At 42.2% G+C, this 24,691-nt stretch overlaps 2 protein-coding genes across 6 annotated transcripts in view; both read left to right on the top strand.

Moving 5' to 3' along the window:
• Positions 1 to 2,213, top strand: part of LOC129135255 (serine/threonine-protein kinase SMG1-like) — a 41,457-nt gene extending 39,244 nt beyond the window's left edge. Inside the window, exon 10 of the mRNA XM_054669080.2 lies at positions 2,080 to 2,213. The gene's annotated coding sequence lies outside the window, so the exon portion shown is untranslated. The remainder of the gene's footprint in view (positions 1 to 2,079) is intronic.
• A 7,017-nt stretch (positions 2,214 to 9,230) lies between these two features.
• Positions 9,231 to 24,691, top strand: part of LOC129137415 (nuclear pore complex-interacting protein family member B8-like) — a 41,029-nt gene continuing 25,568 nt past the window's right edge. For all 5 annotated transcript variants that reach the window (XM_063796919.1, XM_063796918.1, XM_054669095.1 and 2 more), the window contains exons 1-3: positions 9,231 to 9,376; positions 9,751 to 9,910; positions 10,639 to 10,758. The gene's annotated coding sequence lies outside the window, so the exon portion shown is untranslated. The remainder of the gene's footprint in view (positions 9,377 to 9,750; positions 9,911 to 10,638; positions 10,759 to 24,691) is intronic.

Here is a 24,691-nt window from a genome sequence, read left to right as displayed (position 1 = left end):
GCATGCCACCATGCCTGGCTAACCTTTATATTTTTTGGAGAGAAGGGGTCTCGCTACATTGTCTAGGCTGGCCTTAAATTCTTGGCCTCAAGTGATCCTCCTGCCTTGCCCTCCCAAAGTGCTGGGATTACAGGTGTGAGCAATCATGCCTGGCCTCCTTTAATTTTTTTTTTTTTCTTTTTTTTTTTTGAGACGGAGTCTCGCTCTTTTGCCCAGGCTGGAGTGCAGTGGCACAATTGTATTTTTAGTAGAGACGGGGTTTCACCATGTTAGCCAGGATGGTCTCGATCTCCTGACCTCGTGATCTGCCTGCCTTGGCCTCCCAAAGTGCTGGGATTACAGGTGTGAGCCACCGCACCCGGCCGGCCTCCTTTAATTTCTTAACCATAAATATCCTCCCCCCACTTTTATTATGGACATTCTGAAGCACATAAAAATAGGGAGCATAGTATAATAAATTTGTACATATTTAACACGCAGCTTCTATAATTAGAAACAAATGGCCCATCTGGTTTCATCTAGGCCTCTTTGCTATCCTTTCATCTCCAACTGGATTATTTTAAAGCAAATTCTAGATGACATTCTGCTGAGCATTTCTGCCGGAATTACACCTCTCTTTGCTAATGTGAAAAAATGCCCATGATAACTGTAAAATACGTGTGTCCTATTTAGGTGTCTAAACACTTTAATGTCACAGTATTAAGGCCTTAAAATATAGCTTAGATATATTTTTCTAAATTAAAAGACTTTCTTTTTTAGATATACAGAAAATTGAGCAGAAAACAATGAGTTCCCGTATGCCTTCTTCATCCCAACAGTTTCCCCCTCATTAACATATTGTGTTAGTGTGGTACATTTATTACAAAGGAGTGAATATTGATATATTATTATTAACTAATTTTATAGTTTACTTTGTGTTATGTATTCTATGGACTTTAACATGTGTAATGACATGTTTCCCCTATTACCAGTATCATACAGGATAGTTTCACTTCCCTAAAAATCTTTTATGTTCTACCCACTCCTTCCTCGTTCCCTCTCCCCACTCCTCCCTCCCTCCATCTTAAGCCCATGGCAACCCCTGATCTTTTTACTGTCTCCATCATTTTGCCTTTTCCAGAATGCCATGTAGTTGGAGTCATATAGTATGTAGCCTTTTCAATTAGCTTCTTTCACTTACCAGTGTGCATTTAAGGTTTCTCCATGTCTTTTTGTAATTTGAGAAGCTCATTTTTAAAAAATTTTATTCTTTTAGGTTGTTGAACAGATAAATACGAAACTGCCATCATCATTTGTAGAAAAACTGTTTATACCATCATCTAAACTACTATTCTTGCGTTATCATAAAGAAAAAGAGGTAAGTAATACACTGATAATGAATTTTGACAACTTGAGTCACTGAAGAGTCGGACCTAAAGTTGCTTACCAGGCTATATAAGTGAAATTGAGTGAAATGTGAAATGTTTGATTTAGAATATAGTGATTGTATTTGTTCTTTTAAATTTATATTTCTTGATAATCATACTGAATACTTTCATGAATGGTGTGCCAGATACTCTTTTCAAACTATGCATCTTTTGCTGTTATTAAATTTATTAAATTTTCATAAGGGTAAAACAAGTTGACACATTTATAAAGTTATAAATTAAGAAGTACTGTATATTTGGTAAACAAAAATGACTGGCTTTTCAACCACCCCCTAGTCAAATCCACCACAGACTTTCCTGGTAGATTTAAGAAACCCAGTCTTAAACTGCTATTTGCATATGTCTTTTGATGTTGATTATTTAAAAAAAAAAAAACAAAAACGGCCATTTTGGAAATTTCCTATTGACAGTTTTCATTTATAGTACTCTTTATTTGTGATAAAACTTAATAGATTTGAAATAGCATACTGATCTGTGTCAGTTTTCTGATTGGCTTTTAAAAAATTAAAATATTAAGTGCTACGGACAGTGAATTGATCGATCTTAAATTTATTTGTATCATCAGCACTAATACAGATAGTGATTTATTTTCCATATAATTTTAGAAGATTTATTTTCCATTTATCACTTCCTTGAATTTTTTGTTTTTCAGGTTGTTGCTGTAGCCCGTGCTGTTTATCAAGCAATGCTCAGCTTGAAGAATATTCCTGTTTTGGAGACTGCCTATAAGTTAATATTGGGAGAAATGACTTGTGCCCTAAACAACCTCCTGCACAGTCTGCAACTTCCTGAGGCCTGTTCTGAAATAAAACATGAGGCTTTTAAGAATCATGTGTTCAGTGTAGACAATGCAAAATTTGTAGTTAAATTTGACCTCAGTGCCCTGACTACAATTGGAAATGCCAAAAACTCACTAATTGGGGTGAGTCTTTAATTGTAATGACTTTGTTTTATCCACAGTTAAGCCTTTTCTCATTACATATTTATGTATTTCACTGTCATGTCAACATGTCTGTAGAATCACTGTATGTAACAAACAGCCATATTTAAGACATGCCTGGATAAATAAAATTGGTAGGAATGTTTTCTTGCCATTATATTTAACTTTTCTTCTTTTTCCTTGACAAATCTTGGTAAGTTTTTTTATATTAGTTTTATTTTCTAGAAAACGTCTTATGAATTTCTCCTATTTGCTCTAGCATGCTTATAGAAAATGTCAGTGTTTCTTACAGCTCAAATTTGTATAGTTGTTTTAAAATGCGGTCTCTTTCTTCTTCCCCTGGTACTTTTTTCTTTCTGTCTACTGAAGTTAGTTCTTATACATGGTCTTATATTTTGGCTGTCTCTTTTTCCCTAGGAACATTCATACAGGTTGAATATTCCTTATCTGAAATACTTGGGACTGGAAGTGTTTTCGATTTTGGATTTTGGAATACTTTTTTTTTTTTTGGAGATAGTGTTTTACTCTTGTTGCCCAGGCTGGAGTGCAATGGCGCGATCTTGGCTCGCTGCAACCTCCGCCTCCCGGGTACAAGCGATTCTCCTGTTTCAGCCTCCCAAGTAGCTCAGATTACAGGCATGCGCCACCACGCCTGGCTAATTTTTTTGTATTTAGTAGAGATGGGTTTTCACCATGTTAGCCAGGCTGGTTGTGAACTCCTGACCTCAGGTGATCCACCTGCCTTGGCCTCCCAAAATGCTGGGATTACAGGTGGGCACCACCATGCCCAGCCGGAGTTTGGAATATTTTCATAACACTTACTGGTGAGCATCCCTAATCTGAAAATCCTAAATCTAAAATGCTCCAGAATTTGAAACTTTTTGAGCACCAGTATGATGCCCCAAGTGGAAAATCCCACACCCGACCTCATGTGATGAGTCCAAACTGTTGTATGCACAAAATTATTTAAAATATTGCATTAAATGACCCTCAGGCTATGAATAGAAGGTGTCTATGAAACATAAGTGAATTTCGTCTTTAGACTTGGGTCCCATCCCCCACATATCTCATTTTATATGTATGCAAGTATTCTCAAATCCAAACATATACAAAGTCTGAAACACTTCTGGTCCCAAGCATTTTGAATAAGGGATACTCAACCTGTAGTCTTTCTTTTGGTGGTGGTGGGGGTGGGGGGCTTTTTTTTTTTTTTTTTTTTTTTTTTGAGACAGAGTCATGCTGTTGTCAACTGGGCTGGAGTGCAGTGGTGCAATCTCGGCTCACTGCCACCTCTGCCTCCCGGGTTCCAGCAATTCTCCTGCCTCAGCCTCCCGAGTAGCTAAGATTACAGACACCTGCCACTACGACGGGCTAATTTTTGTATTTTTAGTAGAGACTTGGTTTCACCATGTTGGTCAGGCTGGTCTCAAACTCCTGACCTCAGGTGATCCACCCGCCTCAGCCTCCCAAAGTGCTGGAATTACAGGCACGAGCCACCGCGCCCAGCCCGTGTGTGTTTTTTTTTTAAGTAATTCGACGTGGCCCTGCTCTTGATTTGTATTTATTGTTTATGGTTTGTGTATTTCTTCTTCCTATTGGACCACACAGAGTTGAAAAACATTATTTTTAATAGAAAATAATAGGTGTAGGCTGGGCACGGTTGCTGACACCTGTAAACCCAGCACTCTGGGAGGCCAAGTCGGGCTGATCACTTGTGGTCAGGAGTTTGAGACCAGCCTGGCCAACATGGTGAAAGCTCGTCTCTACTAAAAATAGAAAAATTAGCCAGGGGTGGTGGTACATACCTGTAATCCTAGCTACTTTGGAGGCTGAGGTAGGAGAATTGCTTGAACCCAGGAAGTGGAAGTTGCAGTGAGCTGAGATCACACCACCGCACTCCAGCCTGGGCTACAGAACTAGACTCTGTCTCAAAAGAAAAAAAGAAAGAAAGAAAGAAAGAAATGGATGTAATTAGGGAATAAAGTTTTTAGGAGGAAGAAGGTAAAATTTGATGTTTGCGCTTCAATGTGCTCCGTGTTGTTTGATTGGATTGCCTTGTATAATTCCATAGCTGCTTCGCTTATTACCAGTTACAGCTTATGTTTGAAGTCACAATAAACTCTTCTTCAAACATGAAAGCTTGATTTTTGAGGAAAATTATTCACATTATTTACAGATTCAAAGATGTTTATGTCCTGTACTCTAGAAATAAGGAGAAAGTAGGTGGGGATGGGGCAGTCAGGTGGAATGGAGTGTCTTGGCAGTGTAAAGGAAAAAGATGGATGGAAAAGGGGTAGGGTGGCAGGGTGTACCTTTGTTTCCTTATTGAACAGGGCACCTTGCCATTTGCAGTATATGGAAAATTGAGGAAATACAGTCTACTTCCACAAAAGGCACATACAAAGGGCTCTGTTTAGACCAGAGATCAGCAAACTATGGTCTGTGGGCCAAATACAGCCCAGCACCTGTTTTTTGTCTGTTATTTTAAGTGTATACTTCACTGATTTTTACTATATTCACAGAAGTGTACAACCATCACAACACTAGTGCCTGTTTTTGTAAAGAAAGTTCTCGTTGGGCTGGGCGCAGTGGTTCACGCCTGTAATCCCTCGGGAGACTGAGACAGGCAGATCACCCAAGCTCAGGAGTTCAAGACCAGCCTGGCCAACATGGTGAAACCCTATCTCTACTAAAAAAATACAAAAGTTAGCAGGGCGTGGTGATGGGCACCTGTAATCTCAGCTACTTGGGAGACTGAGGCAGGGAGAATTGCTTGAACCCCGGAGGTAGAGGTTGCAGTGAGCTGAGATCGCCCCATTGCACTCCAGCCTGGGCAACAGAGCGAGAGACTCCGACTCAAGAAAGTTTTCTTGGAACACAGGTACTCTCATTCCTGTGTTTTGTGTGTGGCTGGTGTTTTGTTTTGAGAGAGAGAGTCTTAACTTTGTCATCTAGGCTGGAGTGCATTGGTATGATCTCGGGTCACTGCAACCTCTGCCTCCCAGGTTCAAGCGATTCTCCTGCCTCAGCCTCCCGAGTAGCTGGGATTACAAGTGTGCGCCACCATGCCCAGCTAATTTTTGTAATTTTAGTAGAGATGGGGTCCCGCTGTGTTGCCCAGGCTGGTTTCAAACTCCTGGGCTCAAGTGATCTGCCCACCTTAGCCTCCCAAAGTGCTAGGATTACAGGTGTGAGCCACAACACCTGACCTGTGGCTGTTTTCTTACTGTAGCGATAGACGAGGAGTTGCTGCATTGCATAGAGATGCTATATTGCACGCAACGGCTTTACTGACTTCACAAAAAAGTATTTGTCCCAGGTGTAGTGTACTAGATCCCTTCCAATCTGTAATTTTAATTTAAAAATGTCCAAATACCCGTGTTTTGAAGGATAAACTCTGTATGCTTGTGCTTATTTTGGAGAAGCCATAAACTTACTTTGTTTTGTACATGATCAGATGTGGGCGCTATCTCCCACTTTTTGTACATGATCAGATGTGGGCGCTATTCCAACCTTTTAAAGCAAAGATTAGATAAAGATTATTGATAGAAGGATTAATTGGACCTCACTCACCTTTTCTGTGCCATAAGGAAAGCAGTTAGGTAAAGCTGACCTTCTTTGGAGGGAAGACACAAGGTTAAGACATGCCCATCAGGATGCCCTTTGGGCCTAGACCTGATGTGAGAATGATGGGCTTGGAGTGTTCTGGAAATAGCTGGGAGGCCTGTGTGTTTAGGAGCGCCTTAAACAGTAGGATATAAGGGCAGAGAAGTAGCTGGGAACTGAGAAAAGAACTTTGGCTGTTATTCTAGTAAGACTGAAAATTTCAGGTGGGATTTGAACAGAGATGTGTTGTGATCTGACTTGGTGGTTCATTCTGCTATGGTGAAGAGACTGGAGGTGGGGGGCAAGTATGGAAGCATGGAGACCATTAATTTATGGGGGCAATGGTAGAGGGAAGAGAAACAATGCTATTAACTGGAGTAGGAGCACACAGAGAACAAGCCATGTTTTAAGATTTCTAATGAAATATGCAGACGAGATTGTTGGGTAAGCTGTTAAGAATTGGATTTTGAACTAAGGAGAAAGTCTAAGCTTGAGAGATTTGCAGATGATTAGTACACAGAAAAGGCCCTCTTTCCTTTTCAGTCTCTATACTCTAGAGCCTTTGTAAGCAACCAAACCAGAGAGAAGCCTCTGCAGAATAGTGAGTGAAGAGGAAGGAAGGCCTGGGTCAGAATCCTAGTTTAACATTTTTGTGAAAGGATAGAAGAGGAAGCCATTCAAAAAAATACAGGGACATTGAGAAGGGAAGTGTCCTAGATATAGGACATCCAGATGGGAGTAGTCAGCCTTGTCAGATGCTCTAGGGATTATAAGGAAAAAGAGTTTTGTAGAGAGACAGAAGAAGCTAGATTGAATACTATTGAGTGGTAGAGACATTTGAAAATGAAAAGCTTGAGGTAAGTTATTTGGTCAGTGAGTTTTTCTTGAAGTCGAGGATAGGAAGCTGTTGCTGGAGGGAAATATGAGATGTTTATTTTACATGTTGGAGAGATTATGTTCTTTTGGCCAAGGGGAAGGAGCCACTAGGAAGCAGAGGTTGAAGAAACAGGAGAAAGAACATTGATAGATTAACTGGCCCTCACCTTTTCTCTGCCTCAAGGAAAGCAGTCAAAGTTGGTATAGACAGAATTTTGGCAGTGTATGGTGGATTGGGGGTAGGGGTAGAGGAAATTAAAGCCTGTGTTTTTTTGTTTATTTGTTTGTTTTTTTCTGAGGACTGAGTCATTAGCTGAAAGCATAGGGCATTATAGAGCATAGTGGGGACTTGAGGAACCTGCCACTGGAGAGAGCTTAGGACCTTTTAATGGCAGAAATGATGACTGTGTTGGCAGCAGTTCATCAGTGCCCGGTACTCAAGGGTCCCCCTGAGAAGCCAGTGGTTGCACTGATCTAGGTAGAATCAGGCACAGAATAAGTCAGGTGATGTGCCTTTCTAGCACTGGCCTCAGGCTGAGTTATAAGGGAAGTTACACAGCGAGAGGGACAGGCAAAGATGGAAAAGAGAGAGAGTGAGAAACAGTGTCTTCTTCCTGGCTGGAGAGCCCGTGTCATGAAAATGGGGACAGGGAAAGGGATCTGAAAGGAGCAGCATAGAAGCTGGAAGGATGAGGCCTGTCTTCCTGGCATTGATGCTGCAGGACTACAGGAAAGAATTTCAGAGGTGTCATTATTTTTCATATAGGCAGATGAAAGAGAAGAATTCTTTGAAAAAAGAAAAGTAGGTGAAAAAGGGAGAGACGGAGGGATGCCAGCAGTGAAAGAAGCCAGGACTGAGATACAAGATTGTGATGCTGGGAGAGCTGCAAGGGCTCATGCTGTAGGTGAGGAGTGAGGCTGCACAGGGAGCTCACTGGCAGCTTGGAGAGAACTGGATGTCAAAGTTGTCCTGCAGAGGTCTACTGTCAGTGTGTTAGGCTCTGAAGAGAACAGGCTGCAACACATGAAAACAGGAAGGAGACACAGGGGCGAGTCAGCTCCACCGAAAGTCTGTAGCTGTGACTTTCTGGTTTGCCACTCCAATTTGAGTACTAATTAAGTGGTAGTCACATCTTCAACATAAAAACCAAAATAATGGCATCCTCGTGGAAGGAATTTTGTCAGAAAAATGCTGTGTACTTTGCTGTCTTCCTAGGATTTGTTCTGTTTTTGTTTGTTTTTTTTAATGGTTCCACAGGCTGCATAGGAATACAAGCTAACCAATATTTTAATTACAGATCATTAAGCAGCTTTGAGTCTGGAAAATTTGTCGAATGTACCGAGCAATTAGAATTGTTACCAGGAGAAAATATCAATCTACTTGCTGGAGGATCAAAAGAAAAAATAGGTAGGTATTTGAGAAAATAGTTTTAAAGTTATTTTAGTGGACAAGTTGCTCAAAATGTTTGGCTTAGTATATTTTACTGGAAAATCTGGAAGTTATTTTACATTTTTGGGGGGGCAGAATCCCATGTGAAGCAACAAATTTAGGGCTGCCCTATTTATGTTTGATTTGGGAAATGAAAAGCACTTAAAATTAAGTCAAATAAAAAAAATGACCACCTTAATACTTTGAGATTTATCTAGCCATTTTGTTTGACAAAGGACAAAGTAGTGTTTCAGCTAAATATTTTTCTTGATTTTCATCTTGATGTGGCTCATTAAGTTCTTTATCACAAATGGAACACTTTATAAAATGTTATTAAAAAGTTTAATGAGTATTCTGGATTGAGCAAGATTTGCTAATGCAGGTCTAGATTTGTCCCCTTAAATAGTAGATTGACTTACCGATTTTCTTTTTTGTTGAGACAGAGTCTCACTCTGTTGCCCAGGCTGGAGTGCAGTGGCGCGATTTCGGCTCACTGCAACCTCCGCCCTCTGAGTTCAAGCGATTCTCCTGCCTCAGCCTCCTGAGTAGCTGGGATTACAGGTGTCTGCCACCGTGCCCAGCTAATTTTTTGTATTTTTAGTAGAGACAGGGTTTCATCATCGTGGCCAGGCTGGTCTTGAACTCCTGACTTCGTGATCCACCCACCTTGGCCTCCCAAAGTGCTGGGATTACAGGCGTGAGCCACCACGCCTGACCTCGACTTACTGATTTTTGAGCCTTTGAAGGCAACTGCTTTTTAAGGGTCTGAGGTACAGTAATTTTGTATGAGGTATGATTTTTATATAGCTCTCAGTAATGCTTATAGTGTTTAACTGCCTGAAATATTAAAGGAGCTGTTCATTGGTGATTAGTTTTTAATAATGCCAAACATAAATCAAAATTTATAATAAAGCACATTAACTTAATGACATTTCATTTAACTTCTGTAGACATGAAAAAACTGCTTCATAACATGTTAAGTCCAGATCCAAGGGAACCTCAGAAATCTGTTGAAGTTCCATTGTTAAGAAGTTCTGTTTGTTTGGCAACTGCTTTAAACCCAATAGAACAAGATCAGAAGTGGCAGTCTATAACTGAGTAAGTTTACTCTTACGGAGGTAAATGTACATTGTGTATATCATGTGATAAACATACATGGGGTGAAGAGGGCTGGAAGGAGAGTTACTAGATTACTAAATACTAGTGCTAATAGCTTCATTTTAGTTGTAGAAGTCATATGATATATGAATGCTGCTTGCCAACAAAAACTGAGGTTGAAATGAAATAAAATGTAAAAATCCCCAAAAGCAAATGTCTTGACTTGCTAATATCATTTTATTATAGAGCAGGCTGCTCCTCTTACTGCCCCCTAACTTTGGATGTCAGTTTGATAGCATCTTACCAATTGCTTTATTCTTTGAGTGGTTATGAATTGTAATTTTTATTAATTGACAGTAAATATTTTGTTTCAGAAATGTGGTAAGGTACTTGAAGCAAACATCCCGCATCGCTATTGGACCTCTGAGACTTTCTACTTTAACAGTTTCACAGTCTTTGCCAGTTCTAAGTACCTTGCAGCTGTATTGCTCATCTGCTTTGGAGACCACAGTTTCTAACAGACTTTCAACAGAGGTCTGTATATTTTTACAAGCACACTCTTATGACTATTAATGGTCATTAGTGTAGAACAAAGACCTTATTTTTTGAGTTTTTTGGAATAGGATTTGTAGTTGGGCAAGCTGGTAAATCCAGAAATCTAACATGCTGTTTTCAGGCAGTCTTTCATTTGGGAAGTACATGGGGCAGATGGAAGAACCTGAGATAATCTCAAGGATGGCAAATTGCTCAGTTTTTTCTTCTATTTTTGGGGTGGGAGGTGGTGTATGTAAAGACAGTTCCTTTAGGCGGATTACATAAATTTTAGATTTGCTGCAAACAAAGATCTCTCCTCTTCATCCTAAATGGGGTAAAGTTCGACCAGAGATGGGAGCTTCTGAATGAATGGTGATCTTCGAGAACTTCATAATAAAGCATTAGTTGTAATGTTTTTCTGCAGTCTGCTTTATAGTAAATGTGCTGTGACTTTTTTTTGTAATGTGCTTTATTAAGTATATTGATAAATTAGACTTAATATTCTGAAGAAGGTTTCCCTTCAAAACAAAAGGCTTTCTCTTACTGTGTGCTTGCCTCTTGTGAGTAGAAGATAAATGATGTAAGGGTGTAGTGTAATAGATAAAACTACTGCAATCAATCTGAAGTAGCCAAACTATATTGCAGTCTTGGACTTAAGACTTGCTATATATCTGCAAACATATCAACAGCCTGTTTTACGTTGACTAATTTTGGTTTTTCTCTGGCAGGACTGTCTTATTCCACTCTTCGGCGAAGCTTTACGTTCATGTAAACAGCATGACGTGAGGCCATGGATGCAGGCATTAAGGTATACTGTGTACCAGAATCAGTTGTTGGAGAAAATTAAAGTTAAGTGGTTTTCCTTTTTTTTTTGTAAGAGAAAATTAAAGGTGGTTTTTTTTAAATTTTGCTTTATTGAGGTTTATATTACACATTCTAAGTGTATGGTTTGATGAGTTCTAACATGTCTTCACTTGTGTGACCACCAATAGGATCAAGATACAGAACAGCGTCTTACCCCAGAAGGTTCCCTTGGGATCATCTCCTCATTTGCCCCTGTCAGCAGTTACTGATTTGCTTTCTGTCACTATGGATTAGGCTTGTCTTTACTAAAGTTTCATGTACGTGAAATCATAACAACATGTTCTCTTGTGTTTGGCTTCTCTTGCTCAGCATGATATTTTTAAGGTTCACCCATATTGCATGTATCAGGAATATAATCCTTTTTATTATTGAGTAGTGTTCTATTGTATGTATATACCACAGTTTATTTCTCCCTTCATCCTTTGCTAGATTTTGGGGTTTTTTCACATTGCGCTATTCAGTATAAACCTGCTCTAAACATTCATGTGCAAGTCTTTGAGTGGACATATATTTGCGTTTCTCTTGAGTGAATGCACCTGGTTGGGTCACGTGGCTTAACTTAAAAAAATTTTAATCACTGTGGTGCATATGTAGTGATTATATCATAATTTTATTTTCTTGATGATTAATGATGTTGAGTGTATTTCATTTGTATTTTAGTTTGCAAATGTTTGTTCAAATTCTTCACCCGTTTTTAATGAAGACGTAAGACTTATTTTTGTGTTCTGAACATAAGTTCTTTGTCACATAAAATGTGCTATGAATGTTGAGTTTTAAATACTCCAAATGAATGGCTAGAGAATTACTATTTGTAGAAATATTTATATGTCAAAGGGATGCTAACAATTTACTTTATTGCTCTAAAATAGAAAAGTTGCCAGAATGCTGTGGAGTTTTAGTGGAAAACATGATAGCTGGTGTTACTGAGTAAATTTGAGTGTTAAATGTCAATGTAAGCTAACGGCCAAGATAGGGACCACTGCAGGGTGGTTACTTGCAGCTATGACTCAACTGGTCCTTCACTGCCAAACATACCTGGGGTTGGATCATTGGCCTGACGTTTGCCAATTGAGGAACCTTAGGGCAAATCAGTGAACTTCTGAACTGCCTTCGTCTTCAGTTATATGGGGATTTCCCCACTTTTGAGATACTTGTAAGGATTGTATGAGATGAAGAGATGAGACAAGGTATATAAAAGTCCTAGCACAGAGCGTGTCATATAATATGGCTTCACAAGCACCCTCATCTCCTTTCCAGTCGTTTTTTGTTTTTGTTTTTGTTTTTTTGAGACCATCTCACTCTGTTGCCCAGGCTGGAGTGCCTCTTCATTTTTATTTCTTTATTCAGCAAATATTGATCAAATGTGCTTTGTACCAGGTACTGAGCTCTACGTTGGGATATAATGGTGATCAAGGAGATTGTAGATTCTGGCAGGGAAAACTGACATCAAACACGGCGACCCAACATAGTGAGACCCTGTCTCTACTAGAAGAACTTTAAAAATCACCTAGGTGTGGGCCGGGCACGGTGGCTAACGCCTGTAATCCCAGCACTTTGAGATGCTGAGGCAGGTGGATCACGAGGTCAGGAGATCGAGACCATCCTGGATAACACGGAGAAACCCCGTCTCTACTAAAAATACAAAAAAATTAGCCGGGCGTGGGGGCGGGCATCTGTAGTCCCAATTACTCGGGAGGCTGCAGCAGGAGAATGGCATGAACCCAGGAGGCGGATCTTGCATCGAGTCAAGATCACGCCACTGCACTCCAGCCTGGGCGACAGAATCAGACTCCATCTCAAAAAAAAAAAAGAAACCAAGGATATAGAATAAAACAAGAGTGTAGATTTGGGCATTGAGGCCTTCAAATTGGATTGTTCCCAATGTCCAGAAGAAAAAAAAAATTTAGAAGAGACCCAAATCAGAAAACAAAAGTTGGGCTGAATTCAATGCGAATTATTTTCTAGCTCAATATTAATACTGCTTATGTCAGCTGAATTTCAGCCTTTCAGTAACAGCTAGTCAAGTATTTTTTTAATTGGTTCCTATTGATCGTCATCTTATTTTAGTGGAATCCATTATATTGAAGATGTCAAGTTCCTCATTTCCCATACAAAGAATGTGAGATTCATCTTTCTTGAATCTTTGCTAAGTGTTTAAGGGGACTTTTGGCATCTTTTCAGGAGGACTATAATTGGGCCCTCTAACTAAAAAGTCTCCTATGCCCCTTAGATGAGATTTTTTTTTTTGACCTTGTACCCACCAACATTGGTGGGAGGCTCAGAAGGGACTGTGTTTGTAACTTTGTAGCACTTTCTAAACAGTGACCTGTTGTATGGGCATTATAGGACAGTCCGTGGGGTGGGGCGGGGGGTGGGGGAGGTGGACAAATGAGGTCTGGTTTAAAGAATGAGAAGTGTGACCAGGCATGGTGACTCATGCCTGTAATCCAGCACTTTGGGATGCTGAGGCAGGAGGATCACTTGAGCCCAGGAGTTTGAGGTTACAGTAAGCTATGATTGTGCCACTGGGCTCCAGCCTGGGTGACAGAACTAGACGCTGTCTCTCAAAAAAGAAGAAGAGGTGTGTATCCTTCTAAATGATAAAACAGATCACTCCCCTGCTTACATAAAACTTTCCGGTGGCTGGCCAGGCACGGTGGCTCATGCCTGTAATCCCAGCACTTTGGGAGGCCGTGGTGGGCAGATCACGAGGTCAGGAAATCGAGACCATCCTGGCTAACATGGTGAAATCCTGTCTCTACTAAAAACACAAAAAATTAACCAGGTATGGTGGCATGCACCTGTAGTCCCAGCTACTCGGGAGGCTGAGGCAGGAGAATCGCTTGAACCAGGGAGGTGGAGGTTGCAGTGAGCTGAGATTGCACCACTGCACTCCAGCCTGGGTGACAGAGACTCTGTCTCAAAAAAAAAAAAAAGAAAAAAAATTAGTTGGGTGTGGTGGCATGTGCCTGTAATCCCAGCTACTGGGGAGCATGAGGCAGGAGAATTGCTTGAACCTGGGAGGCAGAGGTTACAGTGAGCCGAGATTGCACCACTGCAGTCTGCCTGGGTGACAGAGCTAGACTCTGTCTCAAAAACAGAAAAACAAAAAAACAACTTTCCAGTGGCTTCTCACTGCTCTGAGTATAAACTCCAGGCTCTTCCATTGCAACCAACAGGATCTGGTGATTCGACCCCAGCCCCCCTTTCCAGGCCCTCATCACCTTGATCCTCTCTTAACCTATCCTGCTCCAGCTGCACTGGCTGCCTTCCTATTCCTCCAGCATACCAAGATTGTTTCTGCCACAGGGCCTTTGCATCTGCTGTTCTCTTCGCCTGGACTCCTCTTGGTTCTTTTTTTTTTTTCTTTGAGATAGAGTCTCACTCTGTCGCCCAGGCTGAAGTGCAGTGGCGCGATCTCGGCTCACTGCAAGCTCCGTCTCCCAGGTTCATGCCATTCTCCTGCCTCAGCCTCCCGAGTAGCTGGGACTACAGGCATCCGCCACCACGCCCGGCTAATTTTTTTGTATTTTTAGTAGAGACAGGGTTTCACCGTCTTAGCCAGGATGATCTCGATCTCCTGACCTCGTGATCCGCCCGCCTGGGCCTCCCAAAGTGCTGGGATTACAGGTGTGAGCCACCGTGCCTGGCCATAGAGCAGTCTCTTCCTTTTCCTGTTGGGTCTCTGCTCAAATGTCATGTCAGAGAGGCAGACCTCTGGGGCGTTCTATCTGAGGGAATGCACCCATCTCCCTTCCTCTGACCAGTTAGTTACCTTGCTTATTGTTTCAAAGCTCTTACCACCACCTGAAGTCATCTATCTGGTTTGGTTATTTTATTGTTTAGTAGCAGTCTTTATTTTATTATTATTATTATTTTTTGATGGAGTCTCACTGTTGCCCAGGCTGGAGTGCAGTAGCATGATCTCGGCTCACCACAACCTCTGCCTCCCAGGTTCAAGCGCTTCTCCTGCCTTAGCTTCCTGAGTAGCTGGGACTACAGGCACGTGCCACCATGCCCAGCTGATTTTTGTACTTTTAGTAGAAACGGGGTTTCACTATGTTGGCTGGTCTTGAACTCCTGACATCAAGTGATCCGCCCACCTTGGCCTCCCAAAGTACTGGGATTACAGGCATGAGCCACCACGCCAGGATGGTAGCAGTCTTTCCGAGAATGTGGATGCCTTGGAAAACAGGGGCTTTGCCTTGTTTCCCTAGAACCTAGAATGGCATCTGGCACACAGCAGATGCTACATCTATTGTAAATGAATGAATGAAAGAAGTGTCCTTGCAGCCACACTGGCAGCCGTAACATAGTGGTTATAAATCTAGACTCTGGAGTCTCAAGTGCAAATGTCATTGGCCTCTCCTCCAGCCTCCTCAAGGGGCACTCAATGAAAGAACCTGGAAGTGCCCTGATATGACTGTGGTTGGACTGACATGACTGCCAGATGGTGGGACTTGGTCTGGAGCAGAGACTACTTGGAATGGTAGAGGCAAAACTCAACAGCCCCTGGAGCTGCGCTTGTGGTGGAGCTGGACCCTGATTTTAGCTGGACCTTGTTTTTAGAGACAGGGTTTCCTTCTGCAGTCTCAAACTCCTAGCCTTGATTGATCCTCCTGCCTTGGCCTCCCAAAGTGCTGGGACTACAGGTGCATGCAACCACACCTGGCTAATTTTCTTTTCTTCTTTCTTTCTTTTTTTTTTTTTTTTGATGGAGTCTTGTTCTGTTGCCCAGGCTGGAGTGCAATGGTGCGATCTCGGCTCACTGCAACCTCTGCCTCCTGAGTTCAATCCATTCTCCTGCCTCAGCCTCCCAAGTAGCTGGGACTACAGGTGTGTGCCACCGTGCCTGGCTAATTTTTGTATTTTTAGTAGGGACGAGACTTCACCATGTTGGCCAGGCTGGTCTCGACCTCCTGACCTCAGGTGATCCACCCACCTTGGCCTCCCAAAGTGCTGGGACTACAGGCACATGCAACCACGTCTGGCTAATTTTCTTGAGTTTTAGTATAGACTGGGTCTCGTTATGTTGTCCAGGCTGGTCCCGAGCCCTAACTACTGGGACAGAAACAAGATGGTAAGATAGAGAAGGAAGAGTGGCCTGCTCAGATGGGGTGGTCCAGAGGCCTCTCGGGGGAGGTGACTCCTTTTTATTTTTTTTGAGATGGAATCTAGCTCTGTCGCCCAGCCTGAAGTGCAGTCGTGTGTTTCATGTGCGTCCGTGTGAAGAGACCACCAAACAGGCTTTGTGTGAGCAACATGGCAGTTTATTTCACCTGGGTGCAGGCGGGCTGAGTCCGAAAAGAGAGTCAGCAAAGGGTGGTGGATTATCATTAGTTCTTACAGGTTTTGGGATAGGGGGTGAAGAGCCATGTTTTGCGGGCAGGGGTGGATCTCACAAAGTACATTCTCAAGGGTGGGGAGAATTACAAAGAACCTTCTTAAGGGTTGGGGAGATTACAAAGTACCTTCTTAAGGGTGGGGGAGATTACAAAGTACATTGAACAGTTAGGGTGGGGCAGAAACAAATCACAATGGTGGAATGTCATCAGTTAAGGCTATTTTTACTTCTTGTGTGGATCTTCAGTTACTTCAGGCCATCTGGATGTATACGTGCAAGTCACAGGGGATGCAATGGCTTGGCTTGGGCTCAGAGGCCTGACAGTGTGATCTTGGCTCACTGCAAACTCTGCCTCCTGGGTTCAAGCAATTTTTGTGCCTCAGCTTCCCGAGTAGCTGGGATTACAGGTGCCCGCCACCATGCCCAGCTAATTTTTGTATTTTTAGTAGAGACAGAGTTTCACCAGATTGGCCAGGCTGGTCTCGAACTCCTGTCTCACGTGTCTGTGTGAAGAGACCACCAAACATGCTTTGTGTGAGCAACATGGCTGTTTATTTCACCTGGGTGCAGGCGGGCTGAGTCCGAAAAAGGAGTCAGCAAAGGGTGATGTGATTATCACTGGTTCTTATAGATTTGGGGATAGGCGGTGGAGTTAAGAGCAGTGTTTTGGGGGCAGGAGGTGGCTCTCATAAAGTACATTCTCAAGGGTGAGGAGAATTACAAAGAAACTTCTTAAGGGTGGGGGAGGTTATAAAGAACCTTCTTAAGAGTGGGGCAGATTACAAAGGACATTGATCAGTTAGGGTGGGGCAGAAACAAATGACAATGGTGGAATGTCTTCAGTTAAGGCTGTTTTCACTTCTGTGGATCTTCAGTTGCTTCAGGCCATCTGGATGTATACGTGCAGGTCACTGGGATATGATGGCTTAGCTTGGACTCAGAGGCCTGACATTCCTGTCTTCTTATGTTAATAAGAAAAATAAAACAAAATAGTGGTAGAGTGTTGGGGTGGCGAAAATTTTGGGGGGTGATATGGAGAGATAATGGGCGATGTTTCTCAGGGCTGCTTCGAGCGGGATTAGGGGCGGCATGGGAACCTACAGTGGGAGAGATTCAACTGAAGAAAGATTTTGGGGTAAGGGCTGATACTGTGGGGTTGTTAGAAGGAGCATTTGTCATATAGAATTATTGGTGATATAGAATTATTGAATTATTGGTCATATAGAATTATTGTCATATAGAATCATACGGTTTTGTATGAATTGAGAAACTAAACAGAAGACACACGGTCCGAATAAGAGAAGGAGAAAAACAGGTGTTAAAGGACTAAGAATTGGGAGGACCCAGGACATCCAATTAAGAGAGTGCCCAAGGGGGTTCAGCATAATTATTTGCTTGGTTGGCAAGTTTTTGGACTCTATCCTTGAGTTTTTTTATGTTGTCATATACCAGGCCAGATTGATTTAGGTAAAAACAACACTCTTCATTTAAAAATATACAGAGTTGTCCTTTTTCAGCAATGAGTAAATTGAGGCCTTGGCGATTTTGGAGGAAAGAGAATTGCAAAGCCAGCAATTGTTTATTTATTTATTTATTTATTTATTTTTTTAAATTATACTTTAAGTTATAGGGTACATGTGCACAATGTGCAGGTTTGTTACATATGTAAACATGTGCCATGTTGGTGTACTGCACCCATTAACTCGTCATTTACATTAGGTGTATCTCCTACTGCTATCCCTTCCCCCTCCCCCACCACACAAGAGGCCCCAGTGTGTGATGTTCCCCTTCCTGTGTCCAAGTGTTCTCATTGTTCAGTTCCCATCTGTGAGTGAGAACATGCAGTGTTTGGTTTTTTGTCCTTGTGATAGTTTGCTGAGAGTGATCGTTTCCAGCTTCATCCATGTCTCTACAAAGGACATGAACTCATCCTTTTTTATGGCTGCATAGTATTCCATGGTCTATATGTGCCACATTTTCTTAATCCAGTCTATCATTGATGGACATTTGTGTTGGTTCCAAGTCTTCGCTATCGTGAATAGTGCCACGATAAACATATGTGTGCATATGTCTTTATAGCAGCATGATTTATAATCCTTTGGGTATGTATCCAGTAATGGGATGGCTGGGTCAAATGATATTTCTAGTTCTAGATCCCTGAGGAATCGCCACACTGTCTTCCACAATGGTTGAACCAGTTTACAGTCCCACCAACAGTGTAAAAGTGTTCCTATTTCTCCACATCCTCTCCAGCACCTGTTGTTTCCTGACTTTTTAATGATCGCCATTCTAACTGGTGTGAGACGATACCTCATTGCGGTTTTGATTTGCATTTCTCTGATGGCCAGTGATGATGAGCATTTTTTCATGTGTCTGTTGGCTGCATAAATGTCTTCTTTTGAGAAGTGTCTGTTCATATCCTTTGCCCACTTTTTGATGGGGTTTGTTTTTTTTCTTGTAAATTTGTTGGTGTTCTTTGTAGATTCTGGATATTAGCCTTTTGTCAGATAAGTAGATGGCAAAAATTTTCTCCCATTCTCTAGGTTGCCTGTTCACACTGATCCTAGTTTCTTTTGCTGTGCAGAAGCTCTTTAGTTTAATTAGATCCCATTTGTCAGTTTTGGCTTCTGTTGCCATTGCTTTTGGTGTTTTAGACATGAAGTCCTTGCCCATCCCTATGTCCTGAATGGTATTGCCTAGGTTTTCTTCTAGGGTTTTTACAGCTTTAGGTCTAACATTTAAGTCTTTAATCCATCTTGAATTAATTTTTGTATAAGGTATAAGGAAGAGATCCAGTTTCAGCTTTCTACATAGGGCTAGCCAGTTTTCCCAGCACTATTTATTAAATAGGGAATCCTTTCCACATTTCTTGTTTTTGTCAGGTTTGTCAAAGATCAGATGGTTGTAGATGTGTGGTATTATTTCTGAGGGCTCTGTTCTGTTCCACTGGTCTATATGTCTGTTTTGGTACCAGTACCATGCTGTTTTGGTTACTGTAGCCTTGTAGTATAGTTTGAAATCAGGTAGCATGATGCCTCCAGCTTTGTTCATTGGGCTTAGGATTGTCTTGGCAATGCGGGCTCTTTTTTGGTTCCATATGAACATTAAAGTAGTCTTTTGTAACTCTCATCAGCCCAGTTTAATATTACCTATTTATTATAATGTAATGCTGCTTGCACAACTGAGAAAACACTGTTGCTTTACCCCCTCCAGCTCTGTAGCAGCCACGCAGAAATCATAGAACTGTAAACATATGCTAATTACACAACCTATGTAGGCAATCAATATTAAGAAAAATTTTTACTGCCCAGTAATTCTGTGGTTGAAAATGTACAGTCTAATTTTGATCCGCAGTAACATCTAGGTTAATGTTGATTCAGAAGGAAAACATTTGTTGTTGCCATGAGAAGAGGCATTGAAATGCTGAATCACCACCACAAATGTTACCACTATGAATATAAGGAGATACATAGGAAGATCGAATTAGACCATCTCGGACCACCAGGTTTACAATTCCACCTGCAGATACATGCAAGAAGTATTGTCACAATACTTATGTCACGTTATTCCGTTGAGGTCATCACCAACTAAGCTTATAATTAATGTGTGGTCAATTTGGTCAATGTCACCAGCGTAGCATACTAACAAAAACAAGGGTTGCAAACTCAAATGCCTATAAGGCAGAACGTAAGACGGTAGGAAGCAAAGTCTATAGGGAGCTATATAATAGAGGCTGCAGATTCATGGCAGATTCTAAAGCACAGCAGTCCCCAACATTTTTGGCACCAGGGACCGGCTTTGTGGAAGACAATTTTTCCACAGGCAGCAAGGGATGGGGCGCAGGATGGTAATGGTCTTGGGATGAAACTGTTCCACCACAAATCATCAGGAATTAGATTCTCATAAGGAATATGCAACCTGGATCCCTCGTGTGTGCAATTCACAACAGGGTTCATTCTCCTGTAAGAATCTAATGATGCTGCTGATCTGACAGGAGGCAGAGCTCAGGCAGCAATGCCAGCAATGGGGAGCAGCCAGAAATACAGACGAAGCTTCAATTGTTACCCACCATTCACCTCCTGCTCTGTGGCCCAGTTCCTAACAGGCCACAGACCAGTACATGTCCATGGCCCAGGGGTCAGGGACCCCTGCTGTGGCACATTGCTTAATAGAGGACTGTAGCAGCCATGTGCCCTGACCTTTCCTTTTTTTTTTTTTTTTTAGATGCCAGAAACCCAGAATTTATTTATTTATTTATTTATTTATTTATTTTTTTAAGACAAGATCTGGCTCTGTTGCCCAGGTTGGAGTGTAGGAGGGCGATCTCAGCTCACTGTAACATCAACCTCCCAGGCTCAAGCAATCCTCTCACTTCAGCCTCCCACGTTGCTGGGATTACAGGCACACTCCACTACACCCAGCTAATTTTTTTGTATTATTTGTAGACATGGGGTTTCGCCACGTTGCCCAGGCTAGTCTGGAATTCCTGAGGTCAAGCTGTCTGCCCATCTCAGCCTCCCAAAGTGCTGGGATTGCAGGAGTGCACCACCACACCTGGCGTGAAACCCAGATTTTATTTATTTATTTATTCATTTTTTGAGATGGAGTCTTGCTCTATTGCCTAAGCTTGAGTGCAGTGGCGCGATCTTGGCTCACTGCAACCTCCACCTCCCTGGTTCAAGCGATTCTCCTGCCTCAGCCTCCCAAAGTGCTGGGATTACAGGCATGCAACACCACACCCAGCCTGAAACCCAGATTTTTAATATGAAATCAAAGTCTTCAAACCTTGTAGGTGTCATAAAAAGCACACTGAGGACCACTAGTTTGCAACTGCCAATCTAAAGTATCATAGACATTATATCACTTTAACCATGAAAAAAAAAGTATGTGAGGCAGAAAATGGAAGCAACCATGCCTAATTTATTGTTGAATACTTTTTCCGTACACCAAGAGCTTCCTTTGCACTAGCATCTGAAACTGTATCCAGAATGACACTGGTTTTCATAAAAGTGTTGATCCTCACACCTCTTTATAGTCTTGCACCTAGCACAGTGGAGTGAAACACTTTAAATAGCACTTGTTCCTTGAGTATATATGGAAAAAAGTGAAGTATTGATAAGTGTTCAGCTAATATGAGCAGCATCTCAGGAGTTTCCAGTTCTTGAATTACCAGGGAGTATTTTTACCATTTTCCCCCAGGGAAAGGCCTATTTTGAGAGACTTACCCTCCAAAATGAATGTATTAAGTCATGTTCCTTTTTTTTTTTTTTTTTTTTTTTGAGACAGGGCCTTGCTCTGTTGCCCAGGCTGGAGTGCAGTAGCATGATAGTTACAGGAAAGGGGTCCCAATCTAGACCCCAAGATTTATTGGATCTTGTGCAAGAAAGAATTCAGGGTGATGCCACAGTGTGAAGTGAAAGCAAGTTTATTAAGAAAGTAAAGGAGGAGGGGCACGGTGGCTCACTCCTGTAATCCCAGCACTTTGGGAGGCCGAGACAGGTGGATCACGAGGTCAGGAGATCAAGACCATCCTGGTTAACATGGTGAAACCTCATCCCTACTAAAAATACAAAAAAATTAGCCAAGTGTGGTGGCGGGCGCCTGTAGTCCCACCTACTCTGGAGGCTGAGGCAGGAGAATGGGATGAACCCGGGAGGCGAAGCTTGCAGTAAGCCGAGATCGTGCCACTGCACTCCAGCCTGGGTGACAGAGGGAGACTCCATCTCAAAAAAAAAGAGAGAAAGTAAAGGAATAAAAGAATGGCTACCCCATAGACGGAGCAGCCGTGAGGGCTACTGGTTGCCCATTTTTATGGTTATTTCTTGATGATATGCTAAACAAGGAGTGGATTTTTCATGCCTCCTCTTTTTAGACCATATAGGGTAACTTCTTGATGTTGCCGTGGCATTTGTAAACTGTCATGGTGCTGGTAGGAGTGTAGCAGGGAGGATGATGGGAGGTCAGTCTTGTCTCTATTTTGGTTTTGGTGGGTTTTGGCCAGCTCCTTCACTGCAACCTGTTTTATCAGCAAGGTCTTTATGACTGGTATTTTGTGCTGACCTTCTATGTCATCCTGTGACTTAGAATGCCTTAACCATCAGGGACTGCAGCCCAGTAGTTTCAGCCTCATTTTTCCCGGCTCCTATTTAAGATGGAGTTGCTCTGGTTCACACACCTCTGACATGATCTCTGCCCACTGCGGCTTCCACCTCCTGGGTTCAAGAGATCCTCCTGCCTCACCCTCCCAAGGTGCTGGGACTACAGGTGTGTGCCACCACCCTCAGCTAATTTTTGTATTTTTTGTAGAGACGGTGTTTTTCCATGTTGCCCAGGCTGGTCTCAAACTCCTGGGCTCAAGCAATCCTTCTGTCTCAGCCTCCCAAAGTACTGGGATTACAGGCATGTCCCACCATGCCCAGACTAATATTTACTTTTAATCAGACTAAGATAGGGTTACTACTTGAGTTGCTATGGCTCCAGCTGAAAGAAAGCCTGTGCAGTCATATCACGCATAAACATTTGCTTTATGCTAAAAATATGGTGGACCTGGCATTACAGCTCTTACAAATCTCCTAAGGTGTCTCGGGTAGTGTATTAGTTACTTTTCATACTGCTATGAAGAAATACTTGAAACTGGGTAATTTATAAAGAAAAAGAGGTTTAATGTACTCACAGTTCCACAAGGCTGGAGAGGCCTCAGAATCATGGTGGAAGGCAAAGAAGGAGCAAAAAGGTATGTCTTACATGGCAGCAGGCAAGAGAGCACGTGCAGGGAAACTGCCCTTTATAAAACCATCAGATTTAGTGAGATGTATTCACTATCACGAGAACAGTATGGGAAAAACCTGCCCCCATGATTCGATTACCTCCTACCGGGTCCCTCCCATGACACATGGGGATTATGGGAACTACAATTCAAGATGAAATTTGGGTGGGGATGCAGCCAAACCATATCGGGTAGCAACAACCTAGGGTCAATTTTGCAGGTGGTAAAGCCATTTACCAAGATAGTTGTAGGTAAAGAAAGGCAGATTTATTAGAGAAATTATGAAAATATGTTGCAATGGGCAGCTCAGCAGAGAAGGGGCTACCTGCAAAGAGGCAAGGGCTGGAGGAAAGTTTTATAGGGTCCTGCTGAAGGGTGCTATGTGCAGAATGAGGTCATTGTGCCCGCAGGTTGTTTGTGATTAGCTGTCTCTAACAAATTGTTGATACAATAATTGTTCATTATTGTTCTCTACTTGGGGCTCTCCCCAACCTGGGGACCCTTCCTTATTGTTGCTTACTTATCAGGACTCCACATAAGGGTGTGGAAACTTCATTCATTCATATCTTCAACAGAAATTGTAGGTAGCCTGTTTTTTAAAACATTTATTCAACAAATATTTAGTCCAAGCCAGTATTACTTATTACCTTCTCTACTACTTTATGGACTTTTAACTATCTCTGACACTATTCACTATTCTTCCACATTCTCTATTATTTATACCTATGGTAAAATTTGCCAGTTTGACCATGCAACTAATACTCACAGGGAATATATAGAGTCTAGAAGAAAATATACAGGTCCTTGAAGGCTGCCCTGCCAACAAAACCATAATGCGGGAACAAACATCACAACTATGCCAAATAATCAATCCTACAATGTCCAAAATTTTACTTTAAAACTGGAATTTCCAGACTTCCTTTCTGCATTAACCAGTTTAACTAGACAGTAACGAAATATTCCTCCTACTTTATGCTGTGATCGTTTATTTATTTATTTATGTATTTATGTATTTATTTATTTATTTATTTGAGACAGAGTTTGGCTCTTGTTGCCCAGGCTGGAGTGCAGTGGCACGTCTCAGCTCACCACAACCTCCGCCTCCCAGGTACAAGCGATTCTCCTGCCTCAGCCTCCCGAGTAGCTGGGATTACAGGCATGTACCACCACACCCGGGTAATTTTGTATTTTTAGTAGAGACGGGGGGTTTCTCCATGTTGGTCAGGCTGGTCTAGAACTCCTGACCTCAGGTGATACCCCTGCCTCAGCCTCCCAATGTGCTGGGATTACAGCTGTGAAGCCACCGCGCCCGGCTGCTGTGATAGTTGAGATGTAAACCAAAAATAAAATTCTAAGCCACCCAATCCGACTGAATGGACCCTTCCTGTTGACCAAGGACATTCCAAAGTAAACTGAAAAGACCAGCTTAGGCCATGATGGGAAGGGGAGGTGTCAACATGCCTCATTCTACCTTCCTCCCTCTGGAATCCAGACACAACTGACCAGCATTAACATTAAAACAGAGATCTTAAGCTGGGCACAGTGGCTCATGCCTGTAATCCCAGCACTTTGGGAGGCCAAGGTGGGATCACCTGAGGTCAGAAGTTCAAGACCAGCCTGGCCAGTATGGTGAAGCCATGTCTCTACTAAAAATACAAAAGTAGCCGAACATTGTGGTGCACGTCTGTCATCCCAGCAAGGCAGGAGAATCACTTGAACCCAGGAAGCAGAGGTTGCAGTGAGCCAGGATCATGCCATTGCACTCCAGCCTGGTCAACGGAGCGAGACTCCGCCTCATTAAAAAAAA

This window comes from Pan troglodytes, chromosome 18 (genome assembly GCF_028858775.2).
Source record: "Pan troglodytes isolate AG18354 chromosome 18, NHGRI_mPanTro3-v2.0_pri, whole genome shotgun sequence".
Taxonomy (NCBI): Eukaryota; Metazoa; Chordata; class Mammalia; order Primates; family Hominidae; genus Pan; species Pan troglodytes.
This window is presented reverse-complemented; position numbering and strand designations above follow the sequence as displayed.